This window comes from Acipenser ruthenus, chromosome 42, assembly GCF_902713425.1.
Source record: "Acipenser ruthenus chromosome 42, fAciRut3.2 maternal haplotype, whole genome shotgun sequence".
NCBI lineage: Eukaryota > Metazoa > Chordata > Actinopteri > Acipenseriformes > Acipenseridae > Acipenser > Acipenser ruthenus.
In genome coordinates, this window is record NC_081230.1 from 7,224,070 (window position 1) to 7,244,076 (window position 20,007).

Below are 20,007 nucleotides of genomic sequence, written 5' to 3' on the forward strand. Positions count from 1 at the left end.
TTTGAACTGAGATTTACTTTTAATAAAATACTATAATACCGTCCAAGCCCAGTATAGTTTCCTACACAATAGAGTAGGGTTGGCAGTGCCCTGCGTTTGCTGGCTCTGGCACCGCTTTGGTGCAGCTCCGTACTGCTGCTCCAGCTCCTGGCTGCTTTTACCTGGCTCGGCTTCTGAGACACAAAAAACTAGGATGCTATCATTATTTATTTAAAGTTTTTTTTTAATTGATGTTGTTTGGCTATAAATATTTTTAAGTGTTTTTTTGAGTAAAAGAGATACAAATATAGAAATCTGTTTTTAAAGCTTTGTTGTTTTATTTACTTTGTGCAGCTTTTTTTGGTACCTGTTTGACAAAATCAACATATTTACAACATAAAAACACCGGTAAACATAACAAAGCAGAAAATAGTGTAATAAATAAAGAGAAACAAAAAATATTTTTCCTGTTAAAAGTTAGGGCTAAGCAAAATATTAAATACTAGAGAAAGGAACATATTTATATGAGATTATTAATGGGAAATAGTAACACAACATATTAAAGATAAACATTATTTCCATTTAGTTTGACCTGTTATTTTTGTACACTCATGTTCAATGATGGTGCCTCTAGCAGTTACTCCCTTTGTCTGACACTGCGTGACTTTTTCCAGTTTCCCCTTCCTCAGTCCTTACTCAAGGATAGGTTATGGTTTATCAGAATGATTTTTGCATCATTTGCAGAATTCAGTCTTTTATTATTATTATTTATTTCTTAGCAGACGCCCTTATCCAGGGCGACTTACAATTGTTACAAGATATCACATTATACATTATTTCACATTATACAGATACACATTATCTTACATACAATTAGCCATTTATACGGTTGGGTTTTTACTGGAGCAATCTAGGTAAAGTACCTTGCTCAAGGGTACAACAGCAGTGTCCCCCACTGGGGATTGAACCCACAACCCTCCGGTCAAGAGTCCAGAGCCCTAACCACTACTCCACACTGCTGCCCAGTCTTGTTCTCTGATCCATGATTAGGTCCCCTGCTTTGGAGAACAGTCTTTCACTTTGCATTGATGTTGCAAACAAAAGAAACGACGTGACAGCTGTGCCAAAAAAAGGCAATGAATCTTTGCAATTTTTCCAATAAGCCAAAGGGCAGGAGTCCAAAGGCTCTATCTTCTTTGCTGCATACACCTTCAGCTCATTGTGCAAAGCAGATCCTTCCATGTTATCATCGTCTTCAGGGCTGCTGTCAGAAAGCTCACAGATGCTTTCACGTGCTCTCCTGGGTGGAAGTGGATCACTTTCAGCAGGTCCACACAGAACACACAAGCCTTTGGTCACAGTTTCTTTTTGCTCATTGTCAAAGAGATCGAGGAAAGTTGATATCTGACAATCAAGGCAATTCTCTAAGCTTGATCACCTTCTTGAGATTTGACTCAAAAGATAGTCTTTCCTCTTCAAGCCAGATTCAGATTTACTTCCAAGCTTTCCAAGCAACTCCAGTATAGCTTTGTCAACATCTCGTTGTTTTTCTGATGACATTTTCAAACTCCCAGTTGGCATTCCAAAGAAATATTTTAGGCTGAGGTTGCTGTTTTTTCTTATTTGTTTTTTTGTGAACATTTGAGTGATGTCTTTCCAGGTGCCTTTTCTGTTTGAAAGACTTCTCACTCAGACTCTCATGCACAGCTTGCACGGTGTTTTGTCCGGCTGTAAATGCTGAAAACAACTGGCCACATCTTTATAACATTCCTCCCTGTGCCTCAGCCATGTTGATATGGAGAATGCCGAAGTGGTACTGATGCAAAATGTTAAACTGGAGCATCTGTGGGTGGGGGCTAATGGGATTGTCACTCAAAAGTTGAAAGACAGGTTTCTCATCTTAAGTAAACAAGTAGTTGTGTGTGGAGTCAGGTGATTTTTGGGTTGGTCAGAAAGAGGCCTTATCTTAATTTCTGTGGCAATTCAGGTGCATGGGGCCCCATGACTCCAGTATGTGACCTTAACTCCCTGGCAACCAACCTTTGGCCAATCAAAAGTCAAGACATCATTTCTGAAAAAAGATTGCTGTAAAATAAGGTAAATTAAAGCAGAGCAAGGTTTTGGTTAAAATGACATAATTTGAAAATACTTAGAAGTGTGTAGAGTGTAGAGTGAAAATAGACTTCTTTTGCAAGTGTTTTACAAGAGATGTGCACTGAGATGATAGAATCAGTTCTGGGACTAAGAAAGCGAAGGTGTCGTAGGATTAAAATTAATAAAAATAATGTGTTATTTACTAATAGCTGGTGGGGGAACTGCTTTCATAACAATACCTATGTTACAAGTTACTAAGTTACATATTCTGTTAATTCTAGTAAACTGGAGTTAATATAGCAGTGTGTTTAATGTAAGGTGGAAAGAGTGGAGCAGCTCCAGGACCTCGATTCCGGCTCCAGGCTCCGGAGCACTCTGGTGAGCCTGAATCCAGCTCCAGCACTCCAGCTCCAGCTCTGCTCCGGCTCCGGGTCTTGAAGCTGGCTCCGGGCCAACCCTCCTATATAGCATGTAATGCAGTATATTAATGGTGTTTTTGGAATGGTAATTTTCAGAAAGAAAGAAAAACGCTATACCTGTCCGTTCTCAATATTTAATTTCTTAAAAATAATTCAGAAAATACATAATTTAATTAATTGCTTTTTATTGTAGTGTATTTTTTTTTAACTAACGCTGGTAAATTCAAGTAAAACTTTCATGTAAACAAAGAGAAAGAGAGGCCTAGAATCTGAGGCCTCAGGCTCAGGTAACACCTCGAGGGGTCAGGGGGTCGGGTGGTGGGGGGTATACACACTCCGGCTGGGTTGGGGAGAGGGTTCTGGCTGGCCAGCTCCATTCTGTTCTCACTAAGGCCTGAGAGTTAATCAATGTGGATTTACAAGCATGATTGTGTGGCCAGTGGAAGGCCTATGTTGCTTAGCAACAGCAGTGTTGATGTCCAAACAGAGATTCTGTAAAGTGACTCATGCCTATCCTGACCAAGGAGTCCCAGCATGATTTAATAGAACAGTCCCACTCTTGTTCCTCAGTCCTAGTCTCTGCCTCACAAACACACACACACACACACACACACACACACACACACACACACACACACACACACACACACACACACACACACACAGAGACCTTGGTTTATATGAGTAGGCATGCTGACCAACCAAAAAATGTAGCATTATCAGCAAACATCTATGGAGGTGAAACTCGCACAGCACTGGATACCAAAACACAACATGACAACCATGCTGCATGATCAGAATGGGGAGACATCCTGCACTCTGACTGGATATGAGGGTAGATACATAAATGGTTGCATAATAGTACTAAAACGTGACTTGAATGGGAGCAATTTTCTGTAAGTTACGAATCAGATATATAATTTAAAGTATTAGCTTCAGATGTTCTTTTATTTGTTTGATCCTCATTTCCCCTTGTCTTCTTTGATGTTTGCAATCAGTGAGATTGGTTCTGATGTTCCAATATTAAAACTTGTCTATATTCGCTTTGAACAAGCTTTGTGCTTGTCTGGAGAATTCTAACTGACAGGCACTGACTGCTTAGGAAAAAAAAAATGACGTTGCTCCGTCTTGATTCATTTCACGACAGTTAACTATTAACTGATACGCAGTAAGGTCATTCACATTTGTCATGCACACACAACTGTACCTAACCTGCTTTGAATGTATTTTTCTCCGATATAGTCCTTACTTTCTCCTTCCACAGTTAAAACCGTTGAAGCAAATTATTCATAACTTATTTTTGTCTGGGAGGAACTGACAGGTTAATCACTATAAGCACCTTTTAGTAAAACATAACTGCCCCACCCAGTCATTTTGCTTACAGCTAAAATCTGCAACCATTGGTATTTTCCTAGAAACCCACAAAGATTCTTTATTGTCTAAGTGTTATCCTGTGTCTCCCACATGTAATACAGAATCACTATGGGCTTGGTATTTTCATCCTATCTGGGTCATTCATCAACTGGGGGACTGCTCTAGAAGTAATTTCACAAAACAGCATTCTACCTGTATAATATCTTTATTTGTATATAGCGCCTTTCATAGTGGACCACCATCACAAAGTGCTTTACAGAGGTAGGCTGTGAACTGCGCATTATATGCAGAGTCACTTACAATAGGACATTGATTTAACATCTCATCCGCAGGACGGAGCACAAGGAGATTAAGTGACTTGCTCAGAGTCACACACAGTGAGTCAGTCAGCATCAGAGGTGGGATTTGAACCGGTGACCTTCTGGTTACAAGCCCTGGACTTCAACCACTGGACCACACTGCCTCCTTAGAATAAAGTTCAGTAGGCAGAATGGCTATTTTTACACTGAAGAGGCGTATGGATGTGAAGTAAAGTCAAAGTCAAGCATTCCACTGTTCTAAGTTCAGGCCACAAAACGAATTCACTTTTGAAAAGTAAATCCCTCATCAAGGCACTTATTGTTATATAGTCTCTGCCTGCATATATAAAGGATACTCTAGCACACATCCAGTATAGTGTATGTACCATAAAGAAATAGCCGCACTTAAACAGTAAGTAGCAGGGTTCAAAAAATATATAGTGTTATACGTCCCCACGGGTTGCTACAACTGTTTAAATAACGTACCTGTCATTTTTCTTTTCATTGTTAACATCCTGACAACTTTTTACACTTATAAGTTTCAAAGCTCTTTTCAAAACTTCTGCTTTCCTGCACGGAGTGATTCAAAAAAATAATTAAAAAAAAAGCTTAACAACAGGTGCTGTGGCTTTTCTGTTCCGTACCACATCATGGATCGTTATTGCTGTGTTACCTGTTTGACAATGTGGGCGATAATCCTTACACTATCAGTGCACTAGAGCAGACATTGTGAAAACAGCTTTGAAACAGACTTTAAAGTTATAAGTGCAAAAAGTTGTCAGGATGAAAAGAAAAATGACAGGTGCGCCATTTAAACAGTTGTAGCAACACGTGGGGACGTGGAACGCTATATTTTTCTGGACAAGTGTGGCAGATTATGTTGCTTGTGCTTCTAAGTACTAAGAAAATGGATTTCTTTAAAGGTTGCTATTACTAATAAGCGGTATAGATTTCAAAGCCTTGGTTCTAAATCCTTTAAAGGGAGACAGTGAAAAAAAAAAAAAAGAACAGGAAAGTGTTGGTTATATCACTGCTTTAAATAGGAGGGCGTTGTGATAATGTTGCTGGGGCCATTAAGAGGTATGAAAATGATTTTAACCCTTTCAGTCCTGAATTATTTCTGTCAGACTGGGACCTAAGAGTCCCGTGAGGCTCCAACGTGATTTCTGATGGTGCTAAGGTCCCCCCAGGACTGAAAGGGTTAAAGTCTTGCTAGTGCTGATGAGTAGTATGGATTTTAACACCTTGGTTTCAGATCAAAATCTTCTCACTGTGTAGCTCACCCAGGGAGCCCTATCTGACTGCCTGTAGTGTAATGAGAATCCTTTGCTTGACAGTGCTGGTTTTGAGTTGCAGCTGACACTCAGCAGTTCATTAATGGATCAGTGATGGATTGATTGATTTGACTAACTGCACTGTGCCTGGGGGAACCTCACTCCAAGCCCTGTAATCACAGAGATGCTCATTAAGAAAAGGGCTTTGAAGAGTCACAGGTGCAGGGAGCTCCAGGATTAGAATCAGTTTGTGGGTGTGTTTGTAATTAGTTTGACCATATGGCTGATGGGTCATGGGGGAAATAGGGGACAGGGTTTTTAATCACCATTCAGGTTCTCTGAAAGACTACAAGTACCACAATGCATTGCGGTTTAGGTTACATAACCTTTCAACCTGGGGTCCTGTTCACAAAACGGTTTTAAGGAATGTTACAATGCATTTACCCTTATGTTTTTTAATCTGCTTCAACAGGCCTCTCTGTGCTTTACAATACATGTCTATGCTTTACTATGGTCTCACGGTGCTTTATTACACTTTGCTGGGCTTTTACTATGGGCGAAACTTTTATTTTCTCTCCTTTCTCTTTCTTTCTCTCTCTTTCTCTCTCTCTTTCTACTCAGTGTCTTGATGCTGTTTCTTTTCCTCTTCAATGACATCATATCCAGTCTTGCTGTCAACAGCCTCTCTGAATATGGAATTCCACCCCCCCCCAACCACCCCCCCGACCCCGACCCCCCCGCACAGCTGGAATCCATTTGGAAAGCCTCTTGTCCCTGAAACCCGAGGCTCTGAACTCAGGCTTCATGTTTGTACATACCTGGGATTCCTTCAGCACTATCAGCACTGTGAGCTCAGTAATTACCTTGCCATGAAGAAAATGAAGCACAGACAGACATACACCAGCGCTCCAGGACAGGCGCCGTGCTCCCACAAACATTGACGTGAATAAATGACGTTTTTTATTTCTGGTAACACTTTACATTAAGCATCCCTTATTAGCGTGTATTTACATAGTAGTTACTTAGAAATACATGTGTACTTGGACATAATAATGTTATTATGCATAGCTACAAAGTACTTAACATGTAGATCTTTTTGCATTTGTATCAGAAAAGGGTTAGGGTTAGGTTTAGAGTTAGGATTAGGGTTATATCATGCAAAAAATGTACATATTAAATACATTATAAATACCGGTATGCATAATAACATTGTCATTGTGCAAGTACACTTCAGTCCTTCACCTCCCACATTTTACTCTAACTCGTACACATCAAATCATAGTGCAGCAGCAGGGAGGAAACACTATGCTTCTGTAATATGACTGGATGTGACACATGTCAATAAACTGAGATCTGGTCATGTGAACACAATCCCTGCCAGGCAGGCACAGTGCACGAGTCAGCAGCCGCTGAAGACAGAGAGAAAATAAAAACAGTACGGACGCGAGAGCGAATGCCCTAGACTAGCTGTGAAGAATTTCCAGGGATAAATATCACGATTTTCTTCCTATGCATCGGGACGCAGAACATTTGCTAGGAAATTGGGACTGTCCCAACCATACAGGGACTGTTGGCATGTGTGGTACACATGTATTTACTATGTAATTACACAGGAATTGAAGACACTTTATGTAAAGTGTTACCACACTTATGTATTATGACTAAATGGAGACTAGTGCTTTTTATCCCACTATGGAAGAATTGGAAGAATGATCTTAAAGGTAAAGCACATTATAGTTCCACTACAATTACTTTGTGTCTCTGCTGCTGCATGATGGCCCCTTTTCTCTTAGGGGGTGAGGGAGCAGTTCAGTCTCCGTGCCTCAAGCCTGCCCTGGACTGGAGGGAGCACCCTTTCTCTTAGGGGGTGAGGGAGCAGTTCAGTCTCCATGCCTCAAGCCTGCCCTGGACTGGAGGGAGCACCCTTTCTCTTAGGGGGTGAGGGAGCAGTTCAGTCTCCATGCCTCAAGCCTGCCCTGGACTGGAGGGAGCACCCATTCTCTTAAGAGGTGGAACAGTTCAGTCTCCATCCAGTTCAGTTTCGTCTCCACGCCTCAAACATTCTTGTCTTAGTAGACGTATCCCACAGAAATATCTTCAAATAAAGAAGGTAAAACCTGAAAATCAGATGCTGATAACCTGGATCAGCACTGCTGTGCGCTGGTAAATCACAGTGACAGATGTAGAACAGAACAGCACGCGCTGAGCGTTGATTTATGAAACAATCCATCTTGTTTCAAGACAGGGTTAGGTAATGTTGGCTGGGAAGGCGGTGTTATTCCCAACACATGACATCATGCGGGAGATCAGACTGGCGATATGTGCCAAATTTAGGAGGGGGAGTGGGGGTGACACTAATACTGACTGTCACATGGTGCCATTTAGTGGCATATATAGCCTGTGATAAAGCCTCTCTAGTCAGGATAGCCCGGGTTTCGATCACCTCTTTTGTGTGGGAGCGCCAAGAAAGTCTCAGTCAGTATATACTTTAGCGTGGTTTGCACACTTTTATTAATTTAAAATTAAGCAACAAACAACAAACAAAATCCTAGCTTCCTTGGAGCACGAACTTACGCAGTGTTTCTGTAAACAAACCTAAACCTAAGGCGGGGAAAGTTGACTCCTTTTATCCTGTAAAACCAAACCCATATCTTACAAATACCTTTCCTTTGTCTTTAAGTTTCTGTTCTTCAAAACCCACACTATATGGCCTTTTCCTGGTAGCGTCTACTCCCTTACACAACCTCTCTCTCTCTGTCTCTGTATGTCTCTGTCTCTCTCTCTCTCTCTCTCTCTCTCTCTCACTCTCTCTCTCCTACACGCTCTCCCATTCACGCTGGGCCTACTGCCGTCACTGAACCACCTCTCTGCCCTGTCACAATACACACACACACACACACACACACACACACACACACACACGCACACACACACACACACACACACACACACACACACGCATACACACACACACACACACACACGCATACACACACACACGTTTCTGAAATACTGACTGCCAAGAATGATAAAACATTTTGTATCAGTCTTGGTAGAATGGATTTTTAAAACTATTTTGTGTATTTATATTTTTGTAAGCAAGGGTCCTGGGAGACAGGAAGGACCCTATTTGTTCTGCATCATATTTTGGGGTACTTTTGCATATCCAGGATACTTAGTAATTTAGTAAGTAATTTGGCTGAGTAGGGTAAACACTCCACATGGGAAATGATTGAAATTCCCATGCAAGTAATTTATTTAATCTATGCAGTGCAACACACAAATGAACATCTAACACACTGTACAAAAGAGTCATCTCCTTTGCAAGGAGCGTATATGTCCCTGTGTGCAAGGGCTTATGTCCCTGTGTGTGATTACATCACCTACCAGCCCTGCTGCTGCCTTCCCCCGTGCACATCAAGAATTTAGAATGACATTAACATTAAGTGGAGATAGACTTGGGACAGAGAGAAGGAGATGCTTCTAAACACAGAGAGTGGTGAGGGGATGGAATGGGCTGACTAGTCATGTTGTTGAGGCAGAAACACTTGGATCCTTTAAAACACGTCTTGACAAAGTTCTGAGATGAATCAACTACTCGGAACCGGACAATCCTAGATGGGCTGAAGTAAAATCTTCTTATGACATTCTGAGTGCGAGATCCACAATCTCTGCAAAATAAGTGTAGCTGCTACTAAAATGTTCTTAAAATGAATCCCATGATATCCTGGCACTAGAGACATTTCAATGTGGTGTTAGTTAGATGATATTCACAACGATATTACGCATGCATGCCTGTTTTTTTTTTGCATGAGCCATTCAGAAGCTATTTCTGTGCGATACTATTGGCAAGTCAACGCCACTCTCGTCAGCGTTAGCTGTTTGGTCCCCCAGCCACAGTATAGATGTACGAAATTAACATGTTCTGTTGTCTGGGAGAGTTAGCCCCACAATGAGTTTGTACAGCTGGGTCATTAATCCAGGGATTATGTGCAGATGTGCTGGAGTGGTGCCAGCCATCGAGCTCTGTGCTGCAACCGGGAACATGTGTTTCAATGCAGAGGGCTTGGGCCTGTGTTTGTACTGGCGAGCTGAGAGAGTGTGGGCTGCTCTGTCTAAGAACATGGAATCCTCTCGCTAGCCATGAAGAAAAACATAGAGGGAATTGAGAAGAAACTAAATCCCAAACACGTCCCTTCTGTTTAAATGGGCTGCTGCAAATGCAAAATATAAAAACTGCATCTCCCTGTTGCAAGACTGCCCAACTTTTATTTATTTAACCGTTGCTCGATTTAGAAACACTATAAGGACTCTGATACGTTCAATGACACATGTTTCAACTAGGCGTTTATCATTGAATGCATCACATTTCTTTTTCTTTTTTTATCTTCTCTAGCCAGGATGGGCTCTTGAGTTAACCCAAATCGCTACTTCAAATTTAGCACAGGGAGGAAGTTTAGAACAGAAGGTAGGAAGCACATTTTTTTCTTATAAATAGCTAGCGATTCACGTCCAGCCCCTGCGTCTCCATTCAAGTCAATGGGCTGAGATGCCAAATTAGCAAACAGGACAGACAACTAGGCCAGAAGCATCCAGATTAATGCAGTATTCAAGCACCTACAGCTATGGCCAAAAGTTTTGCATCCCCCTATAGAATTGACTAATTTAGCTTCATAAAGTCGAATGAAACCTGCTGAATAATGTTACGTTAACATATTGAATTACATACTGCTTTTGTAGGTTTCCATATACTGTACTTAACGATAATTGTAAAATGTATCATGAAATACTGTACTACTATTTCAGTAGACTTGTGATATCATTTTGTAGTTTCTTTGATTACATGATGTTAAATAAAAGATCTAAATTATGTTCATATATGTATATTTTTGTAATTACCGGTATGTCTCAATTAAAATTCAAAACTTTTGGCCACAGCTGCACATTTTGTTTTTGGTATAAAACTAAAAATTATCTGGTGGAATCGTTTTTGACAGCTACTGTGTTCACACCCCAGTCTATTTGCCCATTAATGTGAACAGCTACCCCATATCCAAATCAGAGCCCTTTCCCCATGGCAACGGCATCAACAAATACAGAAACTGACGGGGACATTTCCAGGAAGCAGGACTGATGTGGCTTTTAATCTCTCTGCACCAGCACCAGATCATAATCCGCCAGCACAGATTTATGACAGTACGTGTTGCTTTCTTTTTGAAGTGCCAGAATATACAATGTAGTGTATATTATTTGCATGACGTTCATTTGAACTCATTTCCATCTGCACCGTGAAACCAAAACTTAACCTCATCAGTTCCATCTGCAGTGTACAATCCAATCTGCAACACAAAAATCAAACGTGTGTATCACAAAATATATCCACAGTCTTCATGTGCTGGGTGCTCATTAGGTAACTTCAACCATCAGTGCGGGTTGGAGAGATCTGCCAGCCCTGTAATCCTAACTGGGGCTGAGGGAGTCCCAACTGAAATCGATTCCATCTGCTACTGATAGAAACAAACAAGTCTGATTTCAAATCGATTTCAAGTCGATCCCAGTGGCAGGTGGTGAAGTGGCTTTAGCAAGCGTGAGAGTGTGTTACAGTGGCCCAAAATCACAGAAACCTTCAAAAATGCAGAACACACACCTCTCCTCTGGAACAATGCGCCAGGAGCTGTGTGGCTCTACTCTAATTTGTTACTCATTCAATGCAGGATGAAGGTCTTTAAACCAATTAGCTGCATTCTTAGTCTTTGACCCGAGTGCAAAGAAAAGGATGGGACAACAAATAATGAACAACCATCCCCTAATTCTCCATGCAGAACAAAGGATTCTGAAAACAAACATGTAAGATACAACTTTATAAGAACTTCTCTACCCGATTAAGTTTCGCCCCGGAGTGGGGGATGTTCTCCAGGGTTATCCTGGGTCCCTTGATTACTCTGGAAGCTACCCTAGTTGACTTTACTCAATTCCACCCAACAAAGCTGCAGTTTAAAACACACATTAGTGGTAGAGTTAGACAAACAAACATTACTGACTTTTTGTAAATCCTACGAAACGTTGATTTGACGTGTTCACTTTTGAGCCTTGATGTTTATTAAAGTCACAGATATTTTGTGGATACTCTCTGTTGCACATATATTTATTTTAACCAGTACCAAATGCTAGCAAGTGGTGCAAGGCAGAGATTAAAAGAATCTTTTGACAAAAGAAACCTTTTGACTTTCTCAATGTCTTCAAATCTGCCACTCGCGACTGCCACTCGAGCTTATAGCAGTAACAATCTCATTTCCATATAATTATAACAGGCTTTATCTCCAGACCACTAACCCTCAAAGGCAATATTTAATTCCCTGGAAAGTCCCCTGGACCTTGAATTATTGCATAAACAGTAACATCATCAACCTCCCTTAGAAAAGTTAACCATGGTCAATATGCAATTTTGCAGTTTGCAAATGCTTTTCCCAGGTTTATATTTTGCATTTTGTTTGTTTGTTTTTAAATATGCTTTACCATACCCCTCTGTGCTTTACAATGCTTCCCTATGCTTTACCAGACCCCTCTGTGCTTTACAATGTTTCCCTATGCTTTACCAGACCTCTCTGTGCTTTGCAATGCTTCCCTATGCTTTACCAGACCTCTCTGTGCTTTACAATGCTTCCCTATGCTTTACCAGACCTCTCTGTGCTTTACAATGCTTCCCTATGCTTTACCAGACCTCTCTGTGCTTTACAATGCTTCCCTATGCTTTACCAGACCTCTCTGTGCTTTACAATGCTTCCCTATGCTTTACCACACCTCTCTGTGCTTTACAATGCTTCCCTATGCTTTACCAGACCTCTCTGTGCTTTACAATGCTTCCCTATGCTTTACCAGACCTCTCTGTGCTTTACAATGCTTCCCTATGCTTTATCATGCATTCACTATGATTTACTACACTTACTATAATACACTTTTATTAGGATTAGAATATTATGCATCAGAAACTTTAGCATAGTTAACATATTGGGAATCAGGGTTCAAATTAGAAATGATAACATTTGAAATTATTACAGAACTGCTCTGGAGCTCGCAATGGTTTGGTTTGACCTGAAGGAGGGGTTTGCTTTCCACAGATGAACTCTAAGGAATTTTTTTCTAAGTTGCGTAACAGTGGCAAGCATATTAGTTAAGATCTCAGCATGCCTCGCATTTCACTTGGCAGAGGGTCTGCACTACAACCAGCTACCAACAATAATGGCTGCAGCTTTTCCCATGGGCCTGAGAGAGGCTATAGCCCTGCAAAACCATGTCCAGTTTTCTCACTGAAATACCAGGGTGTCAGTTTGCTAGCCTGAACACATTTAAATACAGAAAGCAGAGCTTGCTGCAGTTGTATACATTCTAGCAAGGCAATTTAGAGAAAACTGCTAGCCATTGTACCATAAGGGTATTATTATTTATGCTATATAATATTTCCGGGAGGGATCTTTGCAAATAGTTAATTTCCAGGTTAAAAATAGGTTAAATATGTAAGATTATTTTAGTAGCATGTTTAATAACTAACATTAGCTAGCTGGAAATGGGCATATATATATATATATATATATATATATATATATATATAGAGAGAGAGAGAGAGAGAGAGAGAGAGAGAGAGAGAGAGAGAGAGAGAGAGAGAGAGAGAGAGAGAGAGAGAGTTAGATTGATATAGTTTTTTGCTCAAAAGAGCCAGGTCATTCGTGTTATATAGTGCATATATCTTTTGTAAAAACTGGAATACCTAGGTAAAATGTGTCGAAATGATCTTTATCTCAGAGGAAAGAGAGTAATACTGCCCCCTGCTGAGGCACTGCAGGGTCTTTTTCCTTGGAGCTCACCCCAGTACGTTGTCCTTGCACAGCTGGTTGGTGAGGGACGCTCAGAGCTAGAGGAATTCTCAGCATCCAGTCCAGTTTTTTTATTTTGACAGCATTTATTTTGTCTTCGGATTCATAGCCTGTGGTTTCTATGTGTTTCTACAAAGGCCTGCATACCATGTCGCACCCAGTATAACAGAAACATCCAGCAGCAGTGTGCAGTGCAGAACCACAATGGTTTAAGTATAGGCTTTTTACATGTTTATAAACAGCTCAGCATTTTGCTTGGAGGGTTTAGGTGCAACGTTGGTGTTAGGTCCCCTTTGTGTTTGGGTTCCACAGCTTTGCTTTTGCAGGGCTTGGCCGAAAAATTAGAAACACCCGCCATAACACGGTCAGCCAGGACGTCACTGAATCAATGCGACGAGCCTGCAAGGTGTTTAAATTGTTCTGCTTCCAATTACCTTGAGGGATGTTGGTATTTAAATATTTAAGTAAAACATGTACAAAGTCAATGTGTTCAAATCTTTGGAATTTGTTCATGATTATATATTGCCCAATTAACATAAACTAAATCGGTTCACACTATAATGTGAACATGACAAAACAGAAACGTTTTACATTCTGCTTGGAACTTTGAAGACAGTCCCTAACCTCAGTTTGAGTCACTTGTACATAACAGAACAGATCAACAAAGGGCCTTAAACAGCTGGTAACATATTAACTTCTCTGGGCCCTTCCGCTACCTCTAGTTTTGTTTCTGTAGGTGTATACATTCTTTCCCATCCTACGCTTGAAGTATGCAGCCTTTGATCACTTTAAAACCGCACAGCGCCACCTACAGTTTTGGAGAGCAAGGAGGAACTACACAGGAGCCAAAAATAAAGGGTAAAACACACCTGGTAATGTTTTCAAACAGCAAAGCAGCTTAGCACATGTAGACTGTACATTTTTAACCATGGGTCTTATTGTAGAAGGAACATGATTATTATTATTAGTAGCAGTATTAGTATTACTATTATAGTATTATATTAGTAGTAGCAGTCGTAGTAGTAATAATAGTTTTAGCACCCTTTTTGACAAATATAAAACCAGATATTAAACCAGCATCTAAATCTTCTTATGAAGAGAAAGTATATTTTCGGTAGTTATTTTTACTTTGCAATGCACATCTTGAATCTACATTTTAAATATCTAAAACACAAAATAAACGTGACTGTTATCTAACTGTACAACGTTCTACATACACTACATGAAGCTATTCATAACATCTGTAACCTCCAGACCCTCATCTCTCCCTACACCCCCACTCGATCTCTCCGCTCCACCTGCACTAGAAGACTGGCTCTACCTCCGCTGCGCTCCCCTGCCTCCCGAGCCCGCTCCTTCTCCACCCTTGCTCCGCAGTGGTGGAACGACCTTCCTACAGATGTCAGGACTGCCCAGTCCCTGACCACATTCCGGCGCCTCCTTAAGACTCACCTCTTCAAACAGCACCTGTAGAACCCCTCTGTTGACACTTTCACCCTTCATTTAAATGTGCTTTATTTTGCTCTTATCTGCCCCCTATTTTACTGCATTTAATCCTGTACTTCAGAATATTTTAATCTGCCAAGTGTTTAACCTGTAGTATTTTGTACTTAATCATATCCTGATGTAACTTTCACTATTTAATCATATCCTGATGTAACTATCACTATTATCTACTGTATTATTGAATTGTGGTTTGTCACACTTGAACAAAAATTATTGTATTTCTTGCTCTTATTGTATTACTTGTATTGTAACACTTGAATGTATTTGTATTTGCTTGCGATTGTAAGTCGCCCTGGATAAGGGTGTCTGCTAAGAAATAAATAATAATAATAATAATAATAATAATCTGTGATGGGTTAAGAGGGTCCAGTCAGTAATCCAACCTCCTGACCAAAAGAGGGCGCTGAGCCAGCTTCAGGTTTCCTTCACCCGGATCATGTGACCGTGACGTCATTCACCTTTCTGGGGAACGCCATCTTGGTGAAGGGGGCAGGGCTTGTGCGCAGGTCTCGGTCTCTCTAGTCAGATGGAAATTATAAACACCTGACGTAGTTATATTGTGTTTCATTGACTACAGGGGGGAACACTCTACCTTACTTGGGGTTGGTCTGGATATACTGTAGCTAATGAATTGGTGAAACTGTTCTCTCGGGTAGGAATTCCTAAGGAAATTCTCACAGACCAGAGAACCAATTGCATGTCCAATTGCATTCAGCAATTATATAAAATGTTACAAATTCGTTCGATTCAGACCTAAGATAATCATCCTCAGATGCATGGGCTGGTCGAACGGTTCAATCAGTCCTTAAAGAAAATGCTGCACCGTTTTGTAGATCATGAAAAACCCGACTGGGCTAAACTGCTTCCCTACCTCCTCTTTGCAGTCCGGGAGGTGCCTCAATTCTCGACGGGGTTCGGATTTATTATTGGTAAAGGTAAAGTAAAATTGGTTGCCACCAAAGCCCAGGTGAGATCACTATTGGGATTGGCTGGGTATTACTGCCGTTTTATTCCAAACCTTTCCACTATAGCCGCTCACCTTACTAATCTCACCAAGAAAAACACTCCTAATAAGATTAGGTGGACAGCCGGCCCTTAAGTCTATTAAAAGGTATTTGAGTCTTGCATTAGTTCGCCCGGATTTCTGACGGGAGTTCATCCTCCAAACTGATGCGTCTGAAGTCAGTTTGGGGGGCGGTTCTGTCCCAAGAGAAGGATGGAGTAGAGTGGCACACTACTACCCAGAGAACAACATCATGCAGTAATAGAGAAGGAATGCTTGGCGGTTAAGTGGGCTGTACAAACTTTGAAGCATTATCTCCTGGGGCGTCCCTTTAAAGTGGCTAAACATGTTGAAGGACTCAAACTCCAGCAAGGAATTCACCTGAGGCAAAACCGCTGGTCTCTGAGAATGTATTTATGACAGCACAATGTCAGTTCATGGGGTCTGAAAGGGTGGTTTGTATAGTCAATGAATTCCGTGTTTTGAGTGGAACAAATTGGAATTTTGTTGACTTGTAATCACCCATTTACTGAGTCAGTAGATACAGTCGTGTGCAACTGTATTAGAACCCCTCAAGATTAGTCATTTATATCCTTTATATACAGACCTGCATGTAAACCTCAGGGGGGGAGAATTTCAATTCTTAGTCAGTAGTCAATGGTATACTAGAAACAATAGGCACTCGTGTGTGACAATGTTAGACCACTTTGTGCTTTAATTAGGCATCTTAATAGGGAGTTTCTAATACAGAAGCAATGGGTTGTTATGATACAGAAGCAATGGGGTGTTCTGATACAGAAGCAATGGGGTGTTGTGATACAGAAGCAATGGGGTGTTCTGATACAGAAGCAATGAGGTGTTCTGATACAGAAGCAATGGGTTGTTCTGATACAGAAGCAATGGGGTGTTCTAATACAGAAGCAATGGGGTGTTCTAATACAGAAGCAATGGGGTGTTCTGATACAGAAGCAATGGGGTGTTCTAATACAGAAGCAATGGGGTGTTCTAATACAGAAGCAATGGGGTGTTCTAATACAGAAGCTATGGGGTGTTCTAATACATTTGCACGTTGCTGTATGCTATTGTGTGTGTCCGCCATTGGACTGCCATTGCATCTTTGTGATCCATATTCAATATATATGTCCAACTCATATTAAGTAGCTTCAAAATACATTTACTTTGATTTGATTGGTCCTTTAACATTGTATGATGGTTTCATGGCTGATCTAATTGCTTGAAGACTGTTTTGTTGTTAAGGTGCAGTCACTTTAAATTCTGGAGCTGCTCTTCGGTTCCTGCCATAGACACATGTTTCGTAGGCTAGATTAGCCTAAGTGTTATTATATTAGTCAGCGCCAGCGCCATCTAGTGTTCAGTAGTGTATTACCGTGACCCAAGGAGGCAGATCACTCAATGGCTCTTATGTGGTACAGAACAGCAAATCCAGAGCACTTATTATTATTATTTTTTTTAATCACTCTTCCTGCTGTGATTTAGAGGACAGATCTCAAACCCCAGTGCACTAGAGCGGACATTTTGAAAAGAGCTTTGAAACAGACTTTCAAGTGTAAAAAGTTTTCAGGATGTTAACAAGGAAAAGAAAAATGACAGGTACGTTATTTAAACAGTTGTAGCAACACGTGGGGGCGTATAAATGCTTACGCTTTAACATATCAGAAACCACAGACACATGAGGAGATACACTTTCCTTAAAAAAACACAGACACACAAAAGATAAATCGTTCTTTGTCACTTCCTGTTCTGCTGGTCAGTTTTACTCCAGCGGCCCATGATCAGGCCATGCAACCCACAGCAGAGCAGTTATCGGGATTCTGTATTTGAAAAAGGTACTTCGTACTTAGAAATATACTGTTGCTGTGGAGAAATCTAGCAACGGATGTTCTAAACCTAGAGAAAATATACTTCTTTTCTAAAGATACACACCGGTATTCAGAATTCACCGAGCTCTGGTATAATGCAACTATTTATTTGCCATCTTTAGATAAGAAATCACAGTTTATTCTGGATCATCACAAGATTATTTATTTATTCATTTTCTTTGACGATGTGCATTGTATATGATGAAATATTTTTTTTGTAATAAGCATTGTTATTGTTTTTGGATTTGATTATTATGCACTAGAATATTATTCTTTAAAAAATTTGCACAGTAAACCGTATGAATGGCAGTGGAATGTTCATTATGGAGGTTGTCGTGGAGACCGTATTGCACGTTGTGACAGGCCAGTGTTCCGTTGAGATATTCGGAGAGGTTTATCATGCAAGTCATCTTTGACTGGCACTGTCAAGGCATGGGAAGGTATGATAAACGAGGGAAAGCTCTGTTCAGTATCAAGCAGGGTGGAAAAATCCATTCTAGCGCTTCTAAATTAGAGGGATTCTATAGATCATGTTAAAATCAGCTATCCAATACAACATTGTATTAATTAGAGAAGAAAGTCTGTCTGAAAGTTTTATATTTCATCTAGGAATTTTTATATTTTGTATATAAAGTAGGGAGAAGAAATTGTGTCGAAAGCTTTGATGGTGGTCTGTTAGGTGATGGCGTCCTGTTTTATTAAAATAACAATAAGATTATCTCACACAACGACAATTTAACTGTACCATTTTTGTATATAATCGTACGATCCTCCACATATTTTCAATTATGCTCTAATATTGTTTCAGCTCCCCTTGGGCCCTTGTTCCATATAGCTGGGGGGGGCTCTCCTTAGCAAGTTTCTTAGCTGGGGGGGGGGCTGGTCTCACATTAACCACTGTGGGGTTGCATATTAGCGTTCATTGTGTCAATGCAAAAATGTGTTTTTGTGTAGCACAGTTGATGCGAGTGTGGAGAGGAAAGGGTTAACAGTTAACGCTTCATGGTTCTCCAGTATTGATGTCATTTACGGGTCAGAGCCAGCCTCTTTCTGAGGTTTCATGCTCATTATAATCAAAACATTCCATAGGAAGGTTAGGGGCCTCTTTCACAGCCCCTCTCACAAGCACCCAAGCCTGCGCTTCGTCTTAAAGCTACAGCAACACCGACAAACAAGCATACACACACATATTACTGATTGAGCTCAAACAGGCACTGAATTGCATAGTCACCACTTCCAAAAACAGCTATGGCCAAAAGTTTTGCATCACCTAGGATTTTAGGATTGAGGCATAATTTAAAAAAATAATTTAAAAAGACTATATGAACATAATTTAGATCTTTTATTTGACATCAATGTAATCAAAGAAACTACACAATGATATTGCAAAAGTCTACTGGAAGCCATAATAGTAGTACAGTATTTCATGTTAGATTTTGAAATGTCACATTTTTCAATTGTCAGTTTTTCGTTAGGCATATGGAAAACTACAAAGAGGTATGTAATTCAATATGTTAACGTAACATTTTTCAGCAGGTTTCGTTCGACTTTATGAAGAAAAATGTGTTCATTTCTCTGCCTTAGTTGTACGTTATCAATGTTAAGCTGTCAAATGATTCTGCTATAGCAACGGGCTTGTTTGCATTTGACCTAACAAGAAAACAAACAGCTTCATACTTGTCTGAATAGGTTTTGATTTACATTGTGGGGGAGTCATGATCTGTGTAACCACAGGGTCGCTTGATCTCTCATAGCTCATAATGGAATTCAGTTTCATAACCTTCTCTGCTCAGTAACCCTTGGGTAATAAGAGATAACAAAAAGAAAAGAAAGCATGCATTGGTACTTTTTAAATATCTTACCTGTTTTTCACTCTAGGTAGCTACATTACCTCTGCCCCCTTTATCTTTGCTGGACTTTAAATTTGAGATATTTAAAATACAATGTTTTAGCGGTTGCCAATGCTTCCTGGTACCTTGTCACTTCCTGTGCTGTCACCCATGATACAGGAAGTTATTAGGCTGCAGCTATTGTTTTGTTTTTTGGGGATCTATGGCATTCTAGCTGAACATTTGAAGACACTGAAAAAGACTTCTAGTCGAAACATTAGTGGTTGAATTTACATTGAAGACGCCGAGAAAGACTTCTGGTTGAAGCGTTTGTCCTTGTGTTAACAACAGGCATACCAACTCCACTTTGCTAAAACCGACCTCAACTTCATTCACCCCTCACAGTTTTATTTATTCAGCTTATTTTAGTATTGTTAAATTCTGAGTGTTTAATAGTTATATGGGTGCTATTTAAGTTT